Here is a 5,675-nt window from a genome sequence, read left to right as displayed (position 1 = left end):
AGGCCTAAACGACTTCCAAACCCGATCTTCACCGTTCATAATATATTTAACGTACTTGTGAACGTAGTGTAAAATTTTGAGTCCGATCCAACGGTGAAATAAGGCGCAGTGAATTTTTCAAGACGGCTGATTTTTCGGTAGATGTGCTGCTGCGTTTCCGAGGGGTTGGTTGCATGATTCTTCTATTGTTTCAGAGTTCTTCACGTTTTCTTCCAGTCTAAGGTAAATGGGCGTGTTTTAAAGAATTAATTTCGATTATGCATTCTTCGTGTGTTTTTGAAAATACGGTCGAGTACATGTTCTTTTCCTACTCCTTCTTGTGTTGTTGTCATTCGTTTTTAACCACCGTGAGGAGTCGACTGTATATGGGTGGGAATCCCAACCATGACGTACCCTTACGCGGTGGGGGGTATAACCGCTATACGGCATCGCCCCCTTAGAGGAGTAAAAATTAGGGACTGACGTCAGTAAACCATAGAAAGTTAGATAAATCACAGTGGCTGGTAAATGTTATGAATGTGATATGAATGATGTTATGTAAGTGCAAGTCATGTGATTTTCGAAATTATGCATGTTGTTATATTGTGCTCGAACGACCCCCACTTGCTGAGTGACGACCATATCACTCACCCCTTACTCTACTCTCCCCAGATAAATCAGAAAAGCAAATCGAGGAGGATGAGCAAGACCAGTTTTGGGGCTGATAATAAGATGATTCAAAAAGTTTATTTTAGTTTTGGCTTAGTAAGTTGTAAAAGCTTCTGCATATTATTTTTATCATTTTAAGAATCTACGTTGTAAGGACAATCTTTTGATTGATTATGAGTAATAAACTGATTTTTGGTTTATACTGTACTACGAGGCTTGTTGTTTTCAATTGTGTGGTTGTAAAACAACGCCGGTGTCAACTAACCCCGGTCTCGGGGCGTGACATTTAAGTGGTATCAGAGCCGCCAGGTTCATAATCCAGTTGGGAAGAAAAATTTGTCAGGTTATGGCAAAAGGCTGATGCAGTCCCTTTCGGAACTCCCAACAAGTATTATTCACAACTTTGATGTGAGGCGTGGTATGAAAACAAGAAAATCTTTCGTTTAGACCTCCGAAATCGCTTTTTTGCTATTTTAGGAAAGTTTCGTAGAATTCCTAACTTTTCATAGGAAACTTAGAATTTAATTCCGTCGACTGTTCTAGAATCCTCTCGACGTATTCTTTCTATCCATGGGTCAATGTCCAAACTTTCTACTTTTGGAAACTTTCTCGAAAATCTCGTTCAACGTGTTTCTTGAACTACTTGTCGATTTTTTTGAAATTTTATTATGAGGACAATTAGTATTTGTATTTATTTTGGGAATATATCTATCAGAGATAAATTGAATTAAGCTTCTGATAAAAAAAAAAAATTGACTCGAGGATGATAAGTTATTTATGAAAACTAATATGAGAAAAGTTGACATAAGGATTATATCATAAGTTTTGGGTACTGTACTATAGAAGTTGATTCTGTGTCGATAGTTAATTGTGTGAGCAATATGTTTGGGTTATTAAGAATATTAAGCGCTAACTTTAAATATGTAGAACATTGAAATATCTTGTGAGAAAATATCATCAGGTTAAGGAATTTATATTATTTTGGGATAACAAGTAGGCTACGACCTTACGTAAAAAAAAAAAAGTAAGTTATGAGATATTGATGGGTATAAAGGAAAGTATAGTACAATAAGTTTTGATTTTTATGGTACTAAGAATGATTCAAAGATAATGACATTCAATGAACTCCTTTGTTTTAGAGCGTGATAGGCTCGTGATCTTGATGAAAATAAGATTTAGCAAAAGAATAATTATTTGAGGTAACGACTAGGTTATAATTTTCGGGATTTAAGTCAATAAGCTATAGATCAATACTGAGTTAAGTTTCAATATTCTATATGGGTTTTAAGTTTTGAGATAATAATTGGGGTAATTTCAAGATAAGATAAAATTAATATCAATTCGCATATATTCAGTGCCGACTTAATTCAACTCACTTCGGTAGATTTCGACGCCATCCTAAGGATGAACTGATTAGCTAAGAGCCGTGCGATAGTAGATGGCCAGAGTAAAAATGTCAAACTCTGAACCCCAAACCAAGAAGAAATCAGATACCATGGCAATGCCAATGAACAGAAATGCATTTTTTCTGTTACCCAGAATTGGAAAGCCATAATATCTGGAGAAGAAGTTTACCTAGCAATGGTGAACAAAGTGCAAGAAGGACATAAGCTGAAATTGGAAGATATTCAAGTAATACGAAAATTTTCAGACGTTTTTCCAGAAAGGCTTCTTGGAATGTTCTCGGACTAAGAAGTAGAGTTCGAGATAAATTTGGTACCAGTGATGCATTAATCTCCAATAAACTGTATCGAATGGCTCCAGATGAACTCAAGGAGCTAAAATAATAACTCCAATAGTTGTTAGACAAAAAAAAAATGGATTAGGCCAAATGCATCTCTTTGGGGAGCCCCGGTCCTATTTGTAAAGAAGCATTATTAAAGTATGAGATTGTGTATAGAATATAGAGAACTCTATAAGATCACGATCAAGATAAATATATTCTTCCAATAATAGACGGTCTTTTCGATCAACTTAAATGAGCTACAGTCTTCTCCAAACTCGACCTGAGGTCAAGCTATAATCAGCTAAAGGTCAGAGCAGAAGACACCCCAATTTCAGCATTCAAAATAAGGTCATCAGTGGAACTAAGAAAGTAGAGGCAATTCTAGATTATCCGAAACATAAGAATGCAACCAAAATTAGAAGCTTCTTTGGATTACTAGGCTATTAGCTGAAATTTGTCGAGGGCTTCTCTTCAGTAGTCGTATCACCAATGAGACTCGCACAAAATAACTATGAATTCAACTGAAGATAAAGATGTGAAAGAGCTTTCAAACATTAAAGGAGAAGCTAGCATCTACACCAATGTTGGTATTATCTACTGAGGACAAGGATTTTACCATCTACAACGAAGTATCAAAGGAAGATCTCAGAGGCGTACTCATGAAAGACAGGCTAGTCAACTAAAGCCGCATGAGCAAAACTACCCTACTCACGATCTCTAGTTGGCAGCAGTGATTTTGCTTTGAAAATTTGGAGACATTATCTCTACGATGCCAAGTGTGAAGTATTCACTCACGGGCCACAAAGTCTCGAATATTTGTTCATTCAAAAAGAATTAAAAATGGGACAAGGACGGTGGATAAAGTTACTCAAAGAATGTGACTTGACAATAAGCTATCACGCCAGCAAGGCAAATAAGGTAGCCAATACTTTGAGTCAAACATGGGTAAGATAACCCTAACATCACTCTCTGTGCAATCATGTCTTCTAGAAGCAGTCAAGCTAAATCAGAGTCGAGACATGACACTAAAGAAGTTCAAAGAACAAGCCAAGGAAATAAAGTCGTCAGATTTTCAAGTGGGCCCAGACATAATCTTGGGGATGAGAGGACGATTGTGTGAGCCAGACATCGACAATCTTCGATAAGAAGTGATGTTAGAGGCGCATAAGTCAACATTCCAGATCTATACCATCAGTACAAAGATGTATAGAGATTTGAAAAAAAAAAGTTTCTGGCAAAACAGAATAAAAATAGATGTCGCCGAGTTTATATTTAAGTGACAAGTATGCCAACAAGTGAAAGTCGATCATCACCGACATGGAGAATTACTGCAACAGTTAGAATTCCAGAAGGGAAATGAGAACATATTTCCATGGATTTCGTAGTAGAATTTCCAAAGTCAATACAGAGTCAAGACGTGATATGGATAATCGTAGATAGACTCACAAAATCTACGTACTTTCCACTTGTTCGAAGGAATTATAATATTGACAAGTTGACTACTCTATACTTGGATAACATTATGCGGCTACATGGAGTGCCAACAATCATAATGTCGGACAGATATCCAAGATTTGTGTCACGTTTGTGGTAGAGCTTTAAAGAAGCCATGAGAACAAAAGTCACTCTTAATACGGCTTATCGCCCTTAAAATGATGGTCAAACAGAGAGAATGATTCAAATCCTAGAGGGTTTGATAAGGGCATGTGTCATAGACTTCAGTAGTAATTGAAGTGAACATATACCCCTGATAGAATTCGCCTACAATAACAATTATCACGTCAATATTGGGATGACTCCATTTGAAGCCTTTACGGACGGAAGTGTCGTTCACTACTGTACTGGGACAAAATAAAGGAGATATCCATGACATGCCAGAACTATTCCAAGCAACAATGGAAAAATTGGCCATTATCAAAGACATACTCAAGGCTGCATAGGACCAGCAAAAGAGTTAGTCTGATCTTAAAAGAAGACAAGTGGAATTCATAGTGAGTGAAAAGGCTTATATAAAGGTCTCATCAATGCAAGGAATCCTTAGATTTAGTAAAGCTGTAAAAGTGAATCCTCGATACGTAGGACCGTTCAAAATTCTGGATAGATTGGCACGTTGTCTTACAGAATAGCATTGCCATCAGATATGTCTAGAATCCATAATGTATTTCAGAAGTCCAAACTAAGGAAATACACCTTGAGCCCAGGCTATGTTATGGAAATTGAACCGCTCATGATCAAAGGTAACATGGGGAAAGAGCTGAAATATGAAGATGTCTCTATTTATATTGTGGATAAAAAGACCAAGTACCGAGATGATGTATCATTCCCTATGTCAAGGTGCAATGGTCAAACACACAGAATGAGAAAACTACTTCGGAGTTTGAAGAGAAAATGTGCAAGCAATATCCCTACCATTTAGAAAGTCAAGCCGACTCAGTTTCGAGGACGAAACTTCTAATAAGGAGGGAGGGATGTGAGAACTCAAATTTTTGGACACGTAATTAATTAAATATAGACATGTTTAAGAATTTATTTTCGAGTTATAATAAATTCGAAAATAAAAATAATACATGGAAATTCCAAGTCAATAAATACATGAAATTCAATATCAGTACAAATCGTGTATTAATTTCGAAATAAGGCTGGATATCAATCAATTTGGAAGGAAATATTACACACAAGGTATATTTTCTCAATAAAGTAGCATCCTAATATTTAAGGAAGGAGTATCTCGATAATTATGGAATAATTATCTCGAAATTATGGAAGAAATATCAATCGAATTATGGTAGGATTTTTACATCACTCTTATAAATATTAGGACCCTCTCATTCAGAATTTACATGAATTTTTCGAGTTCCTCCCCAAGAATTTTCGAAATTTTGCTCATAAAATTCTGCACGAGTCATCAAAATTCTTTCGAAGTTCAGAAATTCGTTTCTCTCGCTCAGCTGCTCGGAATTCGATCTCCACCGTTCAGAATATGCTTCGTTATGTTTCGCATAACATATCCAAATTCCAGCAAAATCCAACGGTTAGTTTTTCGTTTATAGCCTTTGAAAGAAAACTGCTCAGATTTTAGGGGGGAATTCAGCATACCTACGGTTTTTCTGTATGAACAGGCCTAAACGACTTCCAAACCCGATCTTCACCGTTCATAATATATTTAACGTACTTGTGAACGTAATGTAAAATTTTGAGTCCGATCTAACTGTGAAATAAGGCGCAGTGAATTTTTCAAGACGGCTGATTTTTCGGTAGATGTGCTGCTGCGTTTTCGAGGGGTTGGTTGCATGATTCTTCT

Source organism: Primulina tabacum, chromosome 12 (assembly GCF_025594145.1).
Source record: "Primulina tabacum isolate GXHZ01 chromosome 12, ASM2559414v2, whole genome shotgun sequence".
Lineage (NCBI taxonomy): Eukaryota > Viridiplantae > Streptophyta > Magnoliopsida > Lamiales > Gesneriaceae > Primulina > Primulina tabacum.
Note: the sequence above shows the minus strand (reverse complement) of the source record.